Raw genomic sequence first — 20,914 nt, forward strand, 5'->3', positions numbered from 1 at the left:
AAAAAAGATTTCACTGTGCTATTTCACAATGGGAAGCAAGTGGAATACGGTGGGACTTAGCTCTCCAGAATCCTCAAGATATGATTCCCTCTTAATAGCAAAGTTTTGTGGGGGCTGGGTCTTCCCCACTTTTTAGTATTGAGTTGTTTCTTCAATTTTCACCATTTTGAGTGGAACTCTTCCTGAAAACACACTTCTCAGCCTTCTTAAACAGATGCCTCTGAAGATGGAGCTGGCTCTTCTTTAATGTTTATCTATTTTTGAGAGAGAAAGACAGAGTGCAAGCTCTGTCTCGAGGAGGGGGAGCAGAGAGACAGGGGGACACAGAATCTGAAGCAGGCTCCAGGCTCTGAGTTGTCAGCACAGAGCCCGACATGGGACTAGAGCTCATGGACCATAAGATCATGACCTGAGCCAAAGGCAGATACTTAACCAAGCCACCGACACCTCTTCTTAACGCCCTGTCATCCTCAGCATCAGTTATTGCCTCGGAGGTAAACTATAGGGGTTGTCCTTTAGCATCTTTGCCCTCTGATCACAGCAGGGAGGGAGGTACTAGAAGCGCCCCTACGGTTCTCCCCTCTCCCTTGTCCCTCTTGTCCCAGCCATTTCCCAGGAGCTGCTAATAACAGCCTATGTGGTTGCCTCAGGAACCCAAAACAGTCACAGGAGAGGTTCTGCGCTGCGTGTCACTGCAGCCACCCACCCTGGAGATGCCTCTCGACCAGTCCTCCTCCTTCCTCTGGGCAGCTGTTGGCCTAGATGCACTTTCTAAAATTCTATTTTATTGGGATCACGAAGGGGCAAACACTCAAGGATAAATACTTTTTCTCCTAAATTGCATTTGTTGGGGCACCTGGGTGGCTCAGTCCGTTAAGCGTTCGAATTTTGATCTCAGCTCAGGTCATGATCTCGCAGTTCGTGGGATCAACCCCATGTCAGGCTTTGTACTGACAGCATAGAGCTTGTTCGGGATTTGCTCTCTCTCTCAAAATACATAAATAAACTTGAAAATAAATAAACCAGTTCCATTTGTTGAAGTAGATACGGGTTTAAAAATACTAGACACATCCATACAGCTGCTCTCACTGTTATGCACTATTATGTTTTAATGTTTGTTTATTCATTTTGAGGGCGAGGGAGGGAGGGAAGGAGTATGCACATGTGAGAGTGGGGGAGGGGCAGCGAGAGAGGGAGAGTGAGAATCCCAAGTAGGGTCCACACTGTCAGCACAGAGCCCCACGCGGGGCTCGATCTCATAAACTGTGAGATCATAACCTGAGCCGAGATCAAGTCGGACACTTAACCAACTGAGCCACCCAGGCGCTCCTATGCACTGTTATTAATGCAATAATCCACCTGCACAGAAGGATGTGACACATCAGAGAAAGTGGAAAAGCACAGAGTCAGATCTAGACATGGATTCAGAGGCAACCATCTCAGCTATTTGTGATTTCTGGCGTAGCCTAATTTGGAATACTAAATATAAAAAAGTGGGAGTTTCTTTCCTCTTCCTTACACTCCAGAAACCCTGTGTGTAGTAGACTCTATATTCTCACACAAAGAGAAGCAATTTAAGGTTGATCTGACATAGGGATCCAATCCAGTAACATCATGTGTAATATACAGTAGCTACAACATAAGAAAGCAAAAGTACCACTCCCATTTTAAATGTTAGTGGCTTGCTCAGTCAGTTAAGCATCTGATTTTGGTTCAGGTCATGTTCTCATGGTTCGTGAGTTCGAGCCCCACATCGGGCTCTGTGCTGACAGCTCAGAGCCTGGAGCTTGCTTCGGATTCTGTGTCTCCCTCTCTCTCTGCCCACCCCCTGCTTGTGCTCGCTCGCTCTCTCTCTCTCCCTCTCTCTCTCTCAAAAAATAAATAAACATTAAAAATTAATTAATTAATTAATTAACAAAATGTTGGTGGCTTTTAATGACATGCTATAACCAAAAAATGTACAATAAAACATGATTTATTTTGCCTTAACATGTACTGATTTTTTAAATTAATAACATAAAATGGCTTCATTTTTCTAATTTCTTTTGTTCTCTTATAAAACTAAAAAATATATTATCTACCTAGCATTATTACTGCTTACCACTAGTTCATCAGTGAGACCATTTTTGGTCACTTAATTTAATCCAAACCTGCATTATAGTTCATGTTCGCAATCCATAAATATACTGTAATTTTTTAAGGACTATGTAAATTTGGGAAACTCTGGCCTGGTCTCTTCCAGATAGTTGTAACCATCTATACCATAACAGTGTTTCTCATCTCTGGCTGTACATTAGAATCACCTTGGGATCTTTTAAAAACCCTAGCTCCTGGGCTTCATCTCCTTTGAAAGTCTGATTTAATTAGTGTGGGTTGGGGCCACTCATTAGTAATTTCTTAAGCTCCCCAAGTAAATTGGATTTGCAGCCAGGGTCTATTTTAGATCTATTTGTTTTTAGCTGTAATTAAAAACTGGAAAAAAATTTGCAATCAAATAAGTGGTGTGAAGGATTCTACCCAGAGAGGTGACTAAAGTTCCTGGTGGCTGGAGCATGTTGTAGACACTTCCAACATGTGTCCATGTCCTGAGGCTGCCTAGTCATGAAATCGGGGGCTCACTCACTCCATAACCACGCTGGTGAGAGAGAGTTAGGCCTGTTGGGCCCTCAGGCAAACTGCCAAATGTGTCACTGAAACAACCTTAAGCCCCATAAGTGTTGTGAGAAGGTGTTTTTTCTTCACCCATAAACCAAGCTGGTTCTGTAAAACTGGTGAGTGAAGCCAGGAGCCATGCAGACATCCCAAGGGAAGAGGTGAACAGAGCCAGCGGGACACTTGGATAAAAGCTCTGCCCAAGGCAGGAGATGCTGCCTCACTGTGCGGCCTGCATCCGTCCTGCCTTTTCATTACAACCCCTCCTTGGCATCCCAGCCTGGCAAGTCCCGTGGTTAGCTAGCACCACATATTCTCGGTGACAATAAACATCTCATAGCTGCCAGGACTCTCAGTGGTGCCTCAGCTTCAGTTCCAAAGAATGTTTTCCCCCCTTGGTTGGCAAGGCAGTGAACAGATGTCAGTGGGGGAGAATGAAGGGAGGGGTCAAAGGAAAGGAAAATCCTCTGGTTGGGAGAGATGAGCCGACAGCCTCAAGAGCTAGATGCTGCTCTTCCGTGGGCACACAGGCATTCTTTACATATTCTGGAAAAGGGAAGAACGGCTGCAATTCAGAGCTGTCTAGGAACCATTCTTATTATAGCTTCATCTTGGCAGTACCCCCACCCGTGGATTTCAAACAGCTTTGTGGAATAGAAGCTTCTTAAGTTAGTATTTAGTGATCATGTGTGTGATCATGGTATATGCACCAGGCAATTTGTCTATATCACTTTGCATCCTCACAACAACCCTCTGAACTGGGAAGCATTACAGATGCAGGACGGTGACTCAGAGACACCAGAGTCAGCTAATAAGTGCTAGGGCAAGGGGGACATAAACTCACCGTTGCTGCTTCCAAATCCCAAGATCCTTTTCCTTAACATGTCATTCATTGTGTTTTTTTTTTTCCTGTTTATTAAAGCTAATACAAATTCACTTAGGAAATTTTGAAAAATACAGAAAGGCATAAGAAAAAAATAACATCCACTCCCATAATCCCACAAAGCTAACCATCGTTATTTGTGTTATCATTGTCATCACCCTGAGATGACCATTGTTACCATTATGGCATAGGCCCCTCCACTTTCTTTCCCGTGTATATGTGCTTTATTTTGGGTAATCTTCTGCATGAGATTTTATAACTGGTCCCTCCACTTAGCATTAGTTTATGCATTTCCATGTATCGCTATGTATTTGTTTCAAACATGACTTCTCCTAGCTGTATAGTACTCCAGCACACAGGCCTGTCAGGATTTATATAACTATGTGCCGACTATTGACTATTTAAGTTATTTTCTTTTTTTTTTTTTTTTTTTTTTTGCAGTTAATATAAATAACCAACAGATGCAGTGAGCATCCTCAAACATTTTTCCCAGAATATCTGATAGCATAAGGTCCTGGAAGTAGAATTATTGCATCAAAAGGGATAAGAGTACATAGCACCAGTGTGAGAATTGCTGATAACTGTGATACATGGCCTCCTGCAAGAGCAGAGTGCCCAAGGCCTGTTGATAAAGGAGACCTCACTCCCCTTGGAGCCTGCTAGTTGGGGAGAATAATAAGAGTTTGGTTATCTTGAAAATACTTGGAATCAGACTACAAATTGCCAGGCAGTTAATTACACTCTTCTCAGAAGCAAACTTGAACCAAAATAAAAACAGCCGAATCACTTCTCTTTGAGTCCATTTTCCAAAGGAAAAAAAAAAAATCTTTTCTGATTTTCCCCTAGATGAATGATAGGCCATTCTTAAGAATTCTATGCTATTTAGGGCCTGGGTGGCTCAGTCAGCTAAGGATCCGATTTCAGCTCAGGTCATGGTCTCACAGCTCATGGGTTCGAGCCCCGCGTCATCAGATTCTGTGTCTCCCTCTCTCTGCCTTTCTCCAGCTTGCACTCTGTGTGTGTGTCTCTCTCTCAAAAATAAAGAAATATTTAAAATTTTTTTGAAAGAATCTATGCTATTTAGAAAGAAAAAATAAAATAAGATACAGTCAAACCTCCAATGTCTCCACTCACGAAAAAAGAAGGGACATGAATATTATATTTAGCTTTGCCGTGCAACTGGATACACACAGCCAGAACCATATAGGCAGGTCGACTCTCGCTTTCTCTCCCTCTTTCTTTCCCACTGTGGCTTGGAGCCCCTCCTGGCCTGGATTTCTCAAGGGGAACCCAGGACCTGGCTCTGTGAAGCAGGTCTCATCTGTCCAAGGATGGTGAAAGCTTGAGTGTAGATCAAGAAAATCCACAATTACTATTACAACTTCACTTTACCCTTCCCAAGACTCTCCGGTATCCAGCTCCTTGGCCAGCAAACAGGATGTGAGGGCTTCCCCACTCCACCTCCCCACTGAGGGCTCATTCTGAGTCAAGAGGCGCCTTGCACCCCCTCCTCCTAAATCACTTGAGTGAGTTCCTCCCCTTCACTGGCCCTCTCACTATCTAGGGCCTTGCCCCGGCTACTTCCTGAGCCAGGAATTCCCTCCTCCTCCTTCTTCAACTAGCCGGCTCCAGATCACCCTTCAGACCTCAGACTTCACATCCTCCTGGAAGCTTTTACCAGCCTTCAGGCTAAGTCAGGGGCACCTCGTCTGCATTCCCTTGACCCCCAAGCTTGCCTCCCCAGCAGTGCAATGATTTGATGTTCCCCACACTGGACTGTAGGGCTGCATTCCAGTTAGGCTCTATATCCCCAGGCCCAGAATCAGGTGCTCAATAAATATGTGATGGCTAGAAAAAAGAACTGAACTTAACAGACATTTATCAAGTGCCTGTTAGATGCCAAGCACTATTTTAGGGTCTGGGGAAACAGCCATAAAATCAGATGAAGATCTCTGCCCTCGAGGAGCTGACTTTCTATTGAGGAGCTTACAGTTAGGCTAGTGATTTCTAACTGAGAGAAGACTCTAGAGGGCCATGGAGTTACCACAAGTCTGTGAGTTTGCATATCCACCAAGCATTGTTCACCTACTGAATAAGCACTACCCTGCCTATGTGTAAACATAAGGTCATCAATTTCAAACCTACGGATTCATGTAAAAGCATTGCTGAATTCACAGGAGCAGACTGTCACCATTTGGATTTTATCTTTGTTTTTACCACAGGGGATTCCAAAGGTCCAAATTCCACTCTTGGACCCCAAACCAGACTGAATGGAAAATCCTCTGGGGTGTGAACTAGGGTCTGGTTATCAACTCTCCCTCACCCGGGGAAGGAGAGGACCTGATGACCTGACACTGTGTGCTGGTGTGGTAGGAAATGAGATAGTACCTGCCTCTGCAGTGGTAGCTTTTTGAAGGGGAGACTGAGTCTTATTTACCTCTGCAGTCTTTAGTACTCAGCACAAGGGTGGGATGGGGAAAGGAAATGGGATTCAGACAAAGCTGTGTCCTCTCTTCAAGGCTAGAAAGTAATGACTTGAGGATACGGTGATTTGAGGTCCTCAGAAATAGTATAGACAGCAGCAAACCTAGTAAGCCTGTTAAGCTTCTTTAGCTCTGAAGAATAATAAATCCATACTTTGGAAACATGTACGCTAAATACATTTTTGGTAATTAATTTCACTTTTCCCTTCCTTGTTTTTTTTTTTTTTTAATAAAAGTGCCTTTGGAAATGCCAACCAGTATCTGCTATAATAACAGAAAATAGTCATGATGTGGGTGTGTGACAAGGAGTGTCCACATTTGGATTAAAAGCTGTCAGGGGCGCCTGGGTGGCTCAGTAGGTTGAGCGTCCGATTTCGGCTCAGGTCATGATCTCGCAGTTCATGGGTTCGAGCCCCGCATCGGGTTCTGTGCTGACAGCTAGCTCAGAGCCTGGAGCCCGCTTCAGATTCTGTGTCTCCCTCTCTCTCTGCCCCTTCCCTGCTCATGCTCTGTCTCTGTCTCTCAAAAATAAATAAGCCTTAAAAAAAAAAAAAGCTGTCAGTGAAAACAAGTATAAAGATGACAGGGCGCCTGGGTAGCTCAGTCAGTTAAACACCGACTTCAGCTCAGGTCATGATATCCCAGTTTGTGAGTTCAAGCCCTGCATAAGGCTCTGTGCTGACAGTTCAGAGCCTGGAGCCTGTTTCGGATTCTCTATCTCTCTCTCTCTCTCTCTCTCTCTCTCTCTCTCTCTCTCTCTCTCTCTCTCTCTCTTTCTCTCTCTCCCTCTCTGCTCCTCTCTGGCTCTCGCTGTCTCTCTCTCAAAAATAAATATTAAGATGACAGAAGGATTACAAGTAAAAGACCCCATTGGAAAAGCAACCTTTAGAAGACCCAGCCATCCCTTCCCACCTGAAGATTCTTTTTCCTAAGCTATTTCCCGCTCAAAGCTTAAAGGAGACTATGTTTTAACAAGGGAGCCTGTTGCCTCACATCTATTCTCTACATGAATCAAGGCTGACCTTCCTTCCTCTTCTCCACCTCCCGCTTACCCACCAAGTCCCAACTGCAGAAACCAGAGGAAGCCAGTTCTTCAGAGCATCCCTCAGTTTGCAAAGGTAGCAGGAGTCATTCCTTATCCTGGACAACTTCAGCTAGAAAAAAAAATGCCGAGGCAGTGACTCTCAGTGAACAACTGATTTTGAACTTGGCATCACAGAGCACTGGCTTCGATGTCAGAAGGCCTGGCTTCTAGATCAAGGCTTCCTGCCATTTATCTGCTGTGTGACCTAGCCAGTGCCACATTCCCCAAGGGTCAGAATAAGTGTACACTCAGGCCACCAACAACAGGCGTACAAAAGAGAAAGAGAATAAAAAAAAATCTCTAAGAATCCATTTTAATTTCAGCATACATGTGGAACACTTAGTAATTTCAAAACATCACATCTTATTTGAAGGTTTAGCATTGCTCCTACTTGGAATTACATATCGGGAGACACTATAATCTTTTCAACCCTTAGGGGTTCTAATGGTCTTGATCCACCTGGGAGCCTCTGGACAAGTCCCTTCCTTCTTCTGGGCCTCGGTAGTCAAGTATTATGACACCCATATGGTTGATGACCAAGTTTTTTTTTTTTAATTTTATAAGTTTTTAATGAAAAAAAATTTTTCATTAGTGTTGTGTTTATTTATTTTTGAGAGAGAGAGACAGAGTGTGAGTGGGGGAGGAGCAGAGAGAGCGGGAGTCACAGAATCCAAAGTAGGTTCCAGGCTCTCCAAGCTGTAGGCACAGAGCCCAATACGGGGCTTGAACTCATGAACCATGAGATCATGACCTGAGCCAAAGTTGATGCTTAACCGACTGAGCCACTCAGGCACTCCTTAATGACCAAGTTTTTGTGCCACATGGTATAAACCAACTCCACCCAAACCAGAGAAGTATAGGGACAGATGATACAAAGTCACCACTCTCCTCCTGACACCTAATCAGCTTCATAGAGGTCAAGGTTGAGCCCAAGAACCATAACTTGAATATTCTCCTATTACTCTACTCTTCCGTCATCCCAATGCTTTTATCACCTTAGCTGCTCATGTGTCTCTAAAAAGGAGAAGATTAAATTTCTTGTTTCTAAAGTGGAGGAAATTCTAGTGGACATTTTCTAGTGTCCGAATTTCCAGGGAAGATGTTTTCAACACATGGAAATACCACGAAGCAGACCAGGAATTTCATGGTATTTAAGAGAAAATGGGCTTGCTTGCCTTCCCCACTTGGTCAAGCCACTGTTTGAAGGGTCTCTGGGCATGACAGGCAGGATCGAGACAAAGTGAGCTCTGGCAAAGTGCCTGTTCCAAGTCTCCAAAGTTCCCCCTGCTCCAGCCAACTCAAGCAGACCATATCCCCTCCTCAGTAGCAATGACGGTCCAATTCAGGGTCCGTGACACCTCATCCAATGGTAAACCGTCTGTGGTATAAAGGTGCGGTTCTCATTTTTTCATCTCCATATGGATTTACGACAGTCTCCCCTTGCACTGGAATTACGATTTAAACGTAAACAAACCAGCTGTCCTTTGTGATTTGGAGCCAGAGTTGCCACAAAGCTGGAAAATTAGGAGGCAGGAATTTTACATAAAGATGAAGAGGGAGTTTCCACCATCGACCCAACGGGCTGCATTCAAGCCAAAATAATTGCAAGAAGGAACAGAGCATCTTCCCCACAGCAAGTTCATCGGCTAATGTAACACGATAGGGCCCAGTGTTATTAAACATACCTAGATTTATCTAGTGCTTCAGTGGCTTCCTTGCATGCCTCGGAGATATTATACCCCTAGGTCAATAGCCTGATTGCTTTTGTAATTATCATCTAAGCACCTACAAACATTAAACGGATCTCTGAGGGAGAAATTGGAAAGCTTGGATTGACTCAGCATATTGCAGCAGGCATGGAGCTGTTTCCCTCTGGCTTTGGCCATGCCATTCTTGAGACGAAGAGCACAGAGTACAGGACACGAATGCAATAAAACAGGTCACGTTCAAAGCCAGATGCGAGGATAAAACCCTCCAGTTACAGGCAGGGCCATGCCAAGGGTGTGGCAACAGCCACAGATCCATAACCAGAGGAGCCTGGTGCAATCCCGTAGCACGCCCTCTCCTCCTTCCAACCCCCATCCCCCACCTCATCCCAGTTACAAGAGCTTCTAGGGCAGTCTCAAAGGGGTTCAAGTTACCAAAGAACAGCCTTCGGTGGAGGCGGAGGTGTTGCCAGGCAACCAACCCGGCCCAGCCTCACCCTCGTAACCTTGAAGATGGTGGGGGTGTGACCCCTGATTGTAGAGAGGAGCACCTTGGACTCCTTCAGCATCAACTTTCTCCTCCTCTATCTCTGTCTCCTCCCCCTGCCCTCCCCCTGCTGCCTCCCAGGGCCCCCGGAAGAAGCTTGCAGTCTGGTCTCTGCAAGCCTGAAGGTTATGGGCCAGTCTGACTTGCCATGGCTCCCATAGATGACAGCCAAGCTGTCCCTGCGGGGAGGCTACAAGCTGCTGGCCTGTCAGGTGTCATTCACTCCTGTTATGTTGCTTCCAAACCTTCCTCTCTCCTTCCCAGGTCTTTCCTGCTGCCCCCTACCACCATGGTCAAAGAAATAGCCAAAGGAAGAATTTGGGGGAAATCCAGCCAGATGAAGGATATATAGAGTAAAATGCTGACTAGGAGTGCTGATCACCAGCCAAATGGTAAGTAAAAAAGTAGGAATGCTAGAAGAAAGGCATAGGGAAGGAAAAAAAAAAAAAAACAAAAAACAAGACCTGACAGTGGTAAAAAAAAAAAAAGGGGGGGGGGATATTTATTTGGAGTCAAAATATAATACATAGCCCGCTGAACACCTTGTTGAAGCTTAAGCCTGAGCGACAAGGGGTTGGCCAGATGGTGCACTGATTTCACTCCCCAAGTCTCTTTGCATTTGGCACCTATGCTCAGAACATTGCTGAGAAGGCCTAATTTAAGTGATATGCAATCAAAGCACCTGAAGAGAAAAGTGTGCAGCAGGAACCTCAAGGGGAATCTAGGGTAGGGCATTAGACCAGAAAATGGAAAATCAGAACTTCTTGCCAAATTAAGGTAGCTGTGTTCCATTTATGCAGCAGACCCCTCAGTGGCTCTCAGCTGAGAAACATGTACGTTCCCAGAGAGCCCAATGGACACACCAAAGATGAGCAATGGCCACTCTCCCAGAAACCAAACCAATGTGATCTACTCTAAGAGTTGCTCCCTTCCTTTAGAACATATCCATTGCACAAAGCCATCTCTTTTCTAAACCAGCAAATCACCGGAAAGGGTTAAGTCCCAAGGTGACTTGGTGAAGCCGTGCCTTCCCTCACATAGAAAAGGTTCTCTGATTCAGTGGACAGAAAGGCACAAGCTGGAAAAGCAGAGCCTCCCTTCTGTCCTTAACTTACCCTGCTCAACTCGGTAGGTGGCTCTCTGTAAGCTGTGTGGGGATTTTGAAAACTACTCCCCCAGCCGACTTATCAAAGTTCTCCTAGGCTAATCCTGGTAGTCAGTAGTTAGTGGGACCCCAGCACACGCGCAAAAAAAGAATCAACGCTGACCTTCTTACCCTCCTTGTTAACTGAGAACTAACCAGACCTGGGGCCCCAGCGTTCTTGGCCCCCTGCCATGCAGAGGTTTCTGGTCCCATGTCTACATTCCATCTGGCAGTCATCTGCACCTTCCACCTTCCTTTTCACACATGACCCAGTTCATTTTGCTCCACTAGTGACTCCACCATCTACCTCAGAAGTCATAGACCTTTTCGAAGAGGGGGTCCCAGGGCCTCTGAGTCCTGTCCTACTGAAAAGGGTGGGGGCAAGGTGGTGCCTGCAAGGGAGAGGGGCTGGCCCAGGCAATTCTTCCCCAAGGCAGCTGGAGTCTTGCGCTCAAAAGTCAGCCAAGTAGCCATCTTCTGCCTCCATCTGAAACTTTCCGGTCACACTGCTCCTTCTCTCCCCTTTCTGGTGGTGCCAACTGGCCTTGGTACGTGGCATGCCCCAGCTGTGGTCAGCATTTCCAGCACATTCAGTCCCCTTGCTTTCAGCAAAAGTTCCACACTCTAAGGGATCACTGCATTGCCACGGAGCGAGGATTCCCCATTCAAAGTGCTGGAGTCCAAAGCAGTCAGGGTCAAAGACTCGCATGGCCCTCCTACCCTCTCACGGGTCCTGCGTCCTCAGCCAGAGCACCACTGGGTTTTCTCAGGCACGGCTAATTCCTTAAGGAATCATGAAACTGACGACAGTCACTTTAAGCGGTTCTCTCAAGCAAATCCGTGCAGCCAGACTCTATAGGTAGGGGTCAGCGAAGCCGGAGGCAGTCTCTCCTTTCCCCCACACCCCTCCGGCCACTCCGGGCGCAGTGACCCCGAAATCGCGGGAGAAGCAGGCGGGAGGGCGCTCTGACACTCCTCCAAGAGCAAGCCGCGAACACGCTCCGGCGCGAAGTTGCACAGGTTTAAATCCGGTAGGCACCGCCGCTAGGCTCCTGCGGCCGCGTGGGTGGCCAGCGGCTCCCGCACGCTTTCCGAAGCGGCTGAGCTCCTAGAGCCGAGCAAAGACGCCAGCTGCGCGGCCATTTGGTTCCCGACGCCGCGAAGACGCGGACGCCTCTGGCCTGGGGACGGCGCTGAAGCCGTCCCGGACCCAGTGGCTCCCAGGAACCCCACAGGTCGCCGCGCCTTCCTCCCCCAGATCCCCAGAAGGTGGCCGCGCACCCCAGGGCCGGGAGCCCCGAGAGCACAGGGCCACTCAGGACGGCGCGGCCAGGTCCCGGAGCAGGAAGTTCCAGAGGGAGAGTGGCGGGTGGGGAGTCCGGGAAAGGGGATCCCCTCACTCCCGGAGGGGAAGGGAAGGAAGGGAGGAGGAGGGGCCCGGAGGGCCCGGGAGGGGGTGGGCGCAGAGCAGGAGACCACTGGCGCCCCCAGAGGCGGGGCAGACGCGGGGCCGTGAGGCTCCCGGGCGCGGTTTACCTAGCTCTTCCTCGTCGTCCTCCGGGCCGAGCAGGCGGCAGGGAAGGCGGCGGCGGAGGCGCACGGTGCGCCGGAACAGGCTGTCGGTGCGGCGCCCCAGGGCCAGCAGGTGTCCCTCGAGGTCCTCAAGCAGAGCCAGCGAGTGGCCACAGAGGTCGGCGAGCTGCCGGAGCAGGCTGAGCGCGGCCAGGTGGCTCACGTCGCGGAGCTCGGTGAGCGGCTGCGGCGGGTTGCGCGGACACAGGCGCTGTGGCACCACCGTGCGCCTGTAGAACGGCATCCTGGGCGCGGGCGCGGGGAACCAGCCTGGTGGCGCGGCGGGCTCACCCGGAGCGGCGCCCCTGGCCCGAGCGCCCCTGAGCGGCGGCCCCAGCTCCGGGCGTAGCAGGCCCTGGGCGCGGGCCCGAGAGCGGGCGGGCGCCGAAGACGCCGGGCGGGTGGGCGGGCTGACGGGTTCCCAGCCTGGAGCGCCGCTCCCCCCGGGGCTGCACACTCGCCGGAGCTACCAGTCCCTCTGACTCGGGTTCACTGGGCTCCTCCTCCTCCTCCCCGCCTCTCTCCACCTCCTCCTCCCTACTTCGGGATCCCCCCACCCACCTTTTTTTTTTTTTTTTTTTTATTTTGCGGTCAGAGATTCGCAGATTAACGCTTGATCCGGGAGAGGAGGGAAAGGGAAGTAGGAGTAAAAAGAGCGAGCTGGAGCGTGAAAGAAGGAATGTCTGCGCGAGGCGGGGGTTGGAGGGGGTTGTGATATTCGGTACATTATGTGTGCCCGTGTCCTCCTGTGGAGCTCGAGCCCCAGTACTGATGGTTAAAGTTGTGTTCTGCTTTGTGTCTTTAACTTAAACTTTCTCTTCATAAATACTAAAAATTCAAGCGCACCCGCTCCCACACCAGCAAGTAACCGGTGGAGACCCACCGAATAGTCTGATTTCATTCACGTAGCTTTCCTTTCCCAAACATATGCTCGGTGCCACGCACGGGCTAGACTAAGCTGTGAGTACAGCCTTCTAGCGCTCAGGAGCTTGGAAAAGAGGAGGAAAGAACCAATTATCTTACTGGACTGCTCAGAAGGGCAGTGTCTCCCGGTCCCCTCAGAGTGCCTGGACTGCTGTAAAGACCCTGGAATGAATGAATGAATGAATGAATACAAACCCGTTCTCTGGAACAATAGATGCAGTTAAGATGGAGGGACGCTGCTCCATATGTTATGCAAAAAGAGTCCAGAGCCACCTCTAGCTCTGGCAGCACTGGGTTCCTGAGATGCCCGCAAAACAGGCTGGCATATGTTTTCAGTGTGGGAAACCCTGTAGTCACGTCCCGACTTCTCTCCATTGTAGAAGTTAGAAGAGGGAGACACTGACTTCCTCAGAAAACCAGAGTGCCTGAGTGTGTGTGTGTGTGTGTGTGTGTGTGTGTGTGTGTGTTCCTGTGCACTTGGGGAGCGCTTATTTTCAACACACTGAGCTCCCCTAAACCACTTTGACCTTAGTGTAGTTCCATTTCTTCCTTCTAGTACTTCTCATACCTTTCCTCCTAAAAGTGATCCGATCCTTACAGTCCCTTATAATCTATTAATAAAACACCTTGAACAGACTATGTGTGTCTGCGCTAATTTGTGATCCTGAGTGTGGCCTGTTCATTCATTCCTTTACAAAATTGTCCCTAAGGCAGTTCAAGAAGGCCTTACAACTAGTTAAGAGTTATCTGATTACGCTTTTCAGCAAATATCTGTTCCTTGTTCAGTAAAGTGGAACATGGATCCTAAAAAAGTTGGTTCTATTAAAATAAGAAACAAATGGGCAAAAGACAACTCCTTTTCTGAACTGTGAAATCCAATTGCAGAATGAGGACCCAAAATCCTGTGTTTGGTGAACTCAAACCTGAGCCAAAGGAGTGACTGGCAGGAAGTAGGGACTTGGCTGGACTCTCCAGAGATACTTTTCCTTGACCTATGGGCTGTTTAGACTGATCTTTGTTAGAGAGAAAAAGAAATGAGGTACGAGCAGATTGAAAGAGACTGTGTGGGCAGAGCTTTGTTGCCTGAGGGTGGCAGGCCTGGGCCGGGCCTGGTGTCTGAGCCGACCTCACGACTTTGATTCCTGAAGCCGATGAGTCTTTCAGGGCTCTATAATAACAAGCTCGACTCTAAGCAAATCAGCATTGGCCTCACACCCTTCCCCCCAGCCAAGTCTGTTCACTCCAGCCTCTTCAGTGTGCTGGCCCTGGCTTTCATCAAGGAAACATCAAGGACTTGCAATGGGGCCACCTCAGAACAGAGCCCCTCCTCCCTTCCCAGGACCAGAGCTGGACTGCATGTACTGTTGGAAGAAGTCAAGGGACTATAAGTTTTCACCTTCCTTCTTATCTCCAGTCTCTTCACAACAAGAAAGCTAAGACCTTGAGCAAAAGGCAGGCCTTTATGTAGAGAGCCTCTGGGGAAGGAGCAAGGGGCCTGGCTCTGGTCTGTGGAGGGAGAGTCGGGGTGCTAGAAGTGCCACATTCCAACCATGCTGTACAGGGCAGGTCAGCAGCTAAGACGAAGGGTCCTGTCCCATACTTCCACATCACCCTCCAGCACAGCATTGGCATAATCATCCTTGTTTAACAGTAATAATACCGTGGAGGCACGTGGGTGGCTCAGTCAGTTAAGCATCTGACTCTTGATTTCGGCTCATGTCATGGTCTCACAGTTCATGGGTTCGAGCCCTGCGTCGGACTCCACACTGATGGCACAGAGCCTGCTTGGGATTCTTTCTCTTCCCTCCCCCCCCTCTGCCCCCCCCCAATAAATAAATAAACTTAATAAAATTTTAAATAATAATAATATCGTCTTCTCCCATTAGACTGTTTGCTCCATGAAGGCAGAAACCTTGTTGGTCTCACTCATTTCTGTATGCCCAGTGCCAAGCCCAGCGACCGGCACACAGTAGTACTCAGAAAATGTATACTCATGAATGAATAAATGAAGCTGGATTATAGAAAGAGCCCAATATGAAGGGCTTTACTAAAGGACTTAACTTGGCATAAGGATTGGTAGAGAGCCATTGTGGATTCTGGAGCAGAACACTGCCTGATGTGGGCAAGGAGATGCTTGAGAACTTTTATCTGTAAGCCACGGGAAGAGGCAAATGAGGAGGGCAAGACTCCTATGTCCCACCTGCACACACAGCCCCAGGGCCAAGTAGTCAGAAAGTGCTCTGTAAACTCAAAATTTGCTTCAATTTGCCTATAAACCAAGGCACTGCACATTCAGAGGGAGATAGAGGGAAGGTGCAGAGGGGAGAAAGGAGAAGCCCCTAACAACCAAGCCAGACCTGAAAATGCTGGATGCTTCCTACCCATCCACCAACACCCAGACTCCAAACCTAGAGCAGCTCACCTGCTGTGCTCAGAGTTCCAAACTGAACCTAAGCTGGGCCCACCTGTGGAACTGGAGGTGGGTCTGGCCTAGAGGCAGTGACTGAGAAAGAGTGGCCAGAGAGGTAGGAGGGAAATAGGAAAGTTGGCCACCGTAACCAGCAAGGCCGCTGCTCTCCTTCCCACCTTCTGTCCTGCCTAACTAACTAGCTGCTGTTAAGAACCTAGAATTTCAATAAAAACTGGATTTGACGGCATAAATAAGTAACATAGGATTACTTACGTCATGAGCAAACATGCAATCTACCCAGTTTCCCAGTAAAGCCCTCAGTCTTATTTCAGGATGAGAAACAAGAAAGGTGCCCCCATGTTGCTACCTCTCAAATTTCCACAAATGGTAGCACTTGGAAGCCAAGCAGCAATGTCAGTTTTCTCCCTGACATTCCTCTATAGTCAAGCAATTGTTGTGTTTTTTAAAAATGTTTACTTATTTTGAGAGAGAGAGAGAGCACGTGCACATGAGCAGGGAAGGGGCAGAAAGAGAGAGTGAAAGAGAGAGAATCCCAAGTAGGCTTCACACTGTCAGTGCAGAGGCTGATGCAGGGCTCAATCCCACGAACCATGAGATCATGACCTGAGCCAAAATCAAGAGGCAGACACTTTAACGGACTGAGCCACCCACGTGCCCCAGTCAAGCAATTGCTTTATTAAAGTTGTAAGAATATACATTCCACTCCCAGTACCCTCTTGCCACGAGACTCAGTGCAGATGCTTTCTTTATGAATGAAAATATATATATATATAATATATATATATTATATATATATATATACAGCCAATAGGAGATAAAAAGGTTGCTCCTAAGTCCCAACTTTAACATCGTCTTGTTCCCTGGTGCTAAGTGTCTGTACCAAGAGATACTGACCAGAATTGGCAAATACCAAGTTGACTCTTTTTTTTTTTTAATGTCATTTACATTTTTTGTATCAATGCTTGTCTCCGTAGTTAAGAACACAAGAAAACTATCTCTTAAGTAAAGCGCTAAGAAAACAAACTGGCAGCTTTTAGCTTTTCAATCTGAAGAGATCCCATGATGCAATCAACAAAACTTGCGCTAATCAGTGCCATACTCTGAAAAGAGTGGGAGCCGGACGGGGATCAACGCCTCAAGATTTGAGAGGAGAGAGCAGGCCTCTGCCCTTGAGGCAGCCTTCAGAGTGGGGAGGCCTGTGCGCCAGAGCTGGGCCTCCAGGGGCGGACTGGAAACTTACACAGCCATCAATCACCTCCTAGGGCAATAGGCGAGTAAGCTGAAGATGGCTCAAGGTCCTAAAATAAATTCCTTTCAGCCCAGACTCAATGCTTCACACACATGCAGGGCAAACCCTTCAAGAATTCCATGAGGAAATAAACCTTTATTTCAAAAATAAACTTTGATGTTGTTTGAACTTTGGCCCTGACTCTGAGCCCAGGCTGAAACTGCGAGAAAAGATTTGTGGTATTTTGAAAGAAACTACAGGGGATTTCAGCAGAACACGAACACATTCTTTTTCAGCCTCTTATCCTCATGTTGTATGTGGGTTCCCCCCAAACCACCAGTCCACCACCCCTTACCCCACTATCCTGTTTTCCATCACTCCCTCCCTATCTTGTCTGGATGAGACTATAATTAGGAACATTCAGATGTTGCTGCATTCAATGGGTAATTTTATTCTAACATGCTTGCTTTGCTCAGGAGAAATCACATTGGGACACTCCCTGACTATCCTACTCCTGACCTAACAACCACCACCCCTCCCCTACAAATTCCTGTCTCCCCACAAAATCCTGAAGCAGTAAGGAAGAGTCCTTAATCTCTCCAGGATATGCTGTGTCCATCACATGATGACATGTCTTCTCTGTGTACGCTATTAAGTCTAGATTAGGTAATAGCCGTGTCCATCTCTACAACATTAAATTGGGAGTTGTTACACAGGCCAGGTCTTTGGATTAATTAGGGAACCTGAATAAGTAACATGTCAGCATTATCAGGCATCCAAATATGGTTAGACATGTGGTCCTCCTTCCCTCTTTAGTAGGAAGCTGTGCAGCACAGCGTAGTGGTCACAGCCAAATGCAGGCTTTGGAGACCCACTGATCTGAGTTCAAATCCCCAGCTCCGCAGCTGTGTGTCTTGGCAAGTTACTTAATACCCTCTGTGCCTCAATTTCCTCGTCCATAAAATAGACAAGGCCAATATTCAATCGATGTGAATGAGTATGGCCATACTGGTTGTCTAAACGCATCCATTCTTTCTTTTTAACATTTATTTAACTTTTGAGAGACAGAGACAGTGTACGAGTGGGGGAGGGGCTGAGAAAGTGGGAATCATAGACTCTGAAGCAGGTTCCAAGCTCTGAACTGTCAGCACAGAGCCCAACGCGGGGCTTGAACTCACAAAGCGCGAGATCAGGGATCATGACCTGAGCCAAAGTTGGATGCTTAACCGACTGAGCTACCCAGGCACCCCTAAGGCATCCATTCTGGTTGATCAGGGCCGATGCCATTGTGGTTATTAAATATTTACTTTGTACGATTGTTCTGAGGATTACATGAGAGAGTGTACATATCCTCTGTACCACTTGGCACAGAGGAAGGGTATAAATAGTGATTTCCTGACTATTAAAAGGGAGGTACATTTTTTTTCTCCCTTCTCCATTCTGAGGCGACATAGCCTCCCGCCCTTGCAGCGGAGTTTCTGTACTTACAAAGAATATATTATAATCATGAATTGTCTAAATCTTGCCTCTTAGCCAATTGCCTTTTAATTTATCAAACGCTTCCTGACATTCAGAGGGCTCAACTTCTTTATCAAACCTTTTGTCAGCCAATACATAAGGAAGTGATTTATTGGATTCAACTGGATTACAAACTCGTGGCAATAACAAGTGGCAGCCCTCATCTGCTTCTTTTGTATGGGTTGCTCCACTTCCCAGCCATCTCAGCTGTATCTTGAATAAGTACAAGTGTACTACTGCTAACTATCTAGCCCAGAATCATCACTTTGAGGAATCAAAATGGACATTTGCTCAACTTCTTAGAAAGCCCAGTTCCTGGAGTTACCTAGAGAATAGTCTCCAAACATCCCAGGTGAGTTTCCATATTTACATTAAAAATGGCTATCCAGAAGAATAAATATAGTTAAGATGTCATTACTACCTAAAGCACTCTACACATTCAATGCAATTCCAATCAAAATGGCACCAGCATACTTCTCAAAACTAGAACAAACTATCCAAAAATTTGTATGGAACCACAAAAGACCCCGAATAGCCAAAGTAATACTGAAAAATAAAACCAAAATGGGAGGGATCACCATCCCAGACTTTAGCCTCTACTACAAAGCTGTCATCCTCAAGACAGTATGGTATTGGCACAAAAACAGACACATAGACCAATGGAACAGAATTGAGAACTCAGAAGTGGACCCAAAAGTATACAGCCAACTGATCTTTGACAAAGCAGGAAAGAATATCCAATGGAAAAAAGACAGCCTTTTTAACAGATGGTGTTGGGAGAACTGGACAGCAACATGCAGAAGAATGAAACTAGATCATTTTCTCACACCATGCACAAAAATCAACTCAAAATGGATAAAGGACCTGAACGTGAGACAGGAAACTATCAACACCCTAGAGGAGAAAGCAGGAAACAACCTCCTTGACCTCCACCGCAGCAACTTCTTACTTGACACATCCCCAAAAGCAAGGGAATCAAGAGCAAAAATAAACTGTTGGGACCTCATCAAGATTAAAAGCTTCTGCACAGCCAAGGAAACAACCCAGAAAATTAATAGGCAACCAACGGAATGGGAAAAGATAGTTGCAAATGACATATCAGATAAAGGGTTAATATCCAGAATCTATAAGGAACTCACCAAACTACACGCCCGAAAAACAAACAACCCAGTGAAGAAATGGGCAGAAGACATGAACAGACACTTCTCCAAAGAGGACATCCAGATGGCCAACAGACACATGAAACGATGCTCAGCATCCCTCCTCATCAGGGAAATACAAATCAAAACCACACTGAGATACCACCTCACGCCAGTCAGAGTGGCTAAAATGAGCAAATCAGAGAACTCTAGATGCTGGCGAGGATGTGGAGAAACGGGCACCCTCCTACACTGTTGGTGGGAATGTAAACTGGTACAGCCCCTCTGGAAAACAGTGTGGAGGTTCCTCAGGAAACTAACAATAGAACTCCCTTATGACCCAGCAATAGCACTGCTAGGAATTTACCCAAGGGATACAGAAATGCTGAGGCATAGGAGCACATGTACCCCAATGTTCATAGCAGCACTCTCCACAATAGCTAAAACATGGAAAGAGCCTAAGTGTCCATCAACAGATGAATGGATCAAGAAGATGTGGTTTATCTATACCATGGAATACTACATGGCAATGAGAAACAATGAAATCTGGCCATGTGTAGCAACATGGATGGACCTTGAGGGTGTTATGCTGAGCGAAATAAGTCAGGCAGAGAAGGACAAATATCATATGTTTGCACGTATAGGAGGATTAGGAGGAACTTGACGGAGGAACAAGGGGGAGAAGAAGGGCGGAAATGGTGGGGGAAAGGGAGAGAGGCAAACCATGAGAGACTCTTGAATGCTGACAAAAACTGAGGACTGATGGATGTGGGGGGGAGGGGGGGAGGGGCATGGAGGAGGACACTTGTGGGAATGAGCACTGAGTGTTATGTGGAAACTAATTTGACAATAAACTATTTGTAAAAAAAAAAAAATGGCTATCCAATTGCTATGCAATCGCAAGATCATACATTCCAGACAAGGTACAGTTGGCCCTTAAACAATGCAGGAGATAGGGGCTCTGATGCTCCCCACCATGCAGTTGAAAATCCATGTAGGAGTGCCCAGGTGGCTCATCAGCTAAGCATCAGACTTCAGCTCAGGTCATGATTTTATGGCTCATGAGTTCGAGTCCCACATTGGGGTCTGTGCTGAGAGAGCAGAGCCTGCCTCAGATCCTCTGTCTCCCTTTCTCTCTCTACATCTCTCTCTCAAAAATAAATAAACATTAAAAAAAGAAAATCTGTGTATAACTCTTGACTCCCCAAAAACTTAACAACTATTTATTAGAAGGCTTAACAATAATATAAATAGTTGATTAAAACATACTTTGTATGTTATATGTATTATGTATTGTCTTTGTATAACAAAGGAAGCTAGAAAAAGAAAATGTTATTTTAAAAAAATCATAAGGAGGGGCACCTGGGTGGCTCAGCAGATTAAGCATCCAACTTCGGCTCAGGTCATGATCTCATGGTTCATGAGTTCGAGCCCCACATCAGGTTCTGTGCTGACAGCTCAGAGCCTGGAGCCTGTTTGGGATTCTGTGTCTCCCTCTCTTGTCCCTCCCCTGCTCATGCTCTGTCTCTGTCTCTCTCTGTCTCTCTCTCTCTGTCTCTATCTCTGTCTCTCTCTCAAAAATAATAATAAACATTTAAGAAAA

This window comes from Hyaena hyaena, unplaced genomic scaffold (genome assembly GCF_003009895.1).
Source record: "Hyaena hyaena isolate Hyena2069 unplaced genomic scaffold, ASM300989v1 scaffold_844, whole genome shotgun sequence".
Taxonomy (NCBI): domain Eukaryota; kingdom Metazoa; phylum Chordata; class Mammalia; order Carnivora; family Hyaenidae; genus Hyaena; species Hyaena hyaena.